Source organism: Lontra canadensis, unplaced genomic scaffold (genome assembly GCF_010015895.1).
Source record: "Lontra canadensis isolate GAN:19392208 unplaced genomic scaffold, GSC_riverotter_1.0 scaffold1082, whole genome shotgun sequence".
Lineage (NCBI taxonomy): Eukaryota > Metazoa > Chordata > Mammalia > Carnivora > Mustelidae > Lontra > Lontra canadensis.
In genome coordinates this window covers 2,732-3,079 of record NW_022632066.1, presented here as the reverse complement: position 1 = coordinate 3,079, position 348 = coordinate 2,732, and positions in this window count along the sequence as shown.

Genomic DNA, 348 nt, shown 5'->3' with positions numbered 1-348 from the left:
CCCCCCCCCACACACACACACCCCGAGGGACGCGGGGGCACACGCACACGCACGGCCCGACGGGACCGCCGGGTAGCCCCCTCCCGACGGCCACGCAAAGACCGTGGCGTGGCGCAGCAACCCCGGCCCCGGGGGGGTGGTGGGGGTGGGCGGCGGAGTCTGGGGGAGAAGGGAACCCTCCTCCCCACGGGCCCGACCGCCCCGACCCGAGGCGGACGGGCGACCCCCCAAGGGTCTTTAAACCTCCGCGCCGGGACGCGCTAGGTACCTGGACAGAGGGTGGGGGACAGGCGAGGCAGGAGGGGGGGGAACACGAGGCCGCAGGCCACCCCGCCTCGACGCCAATCC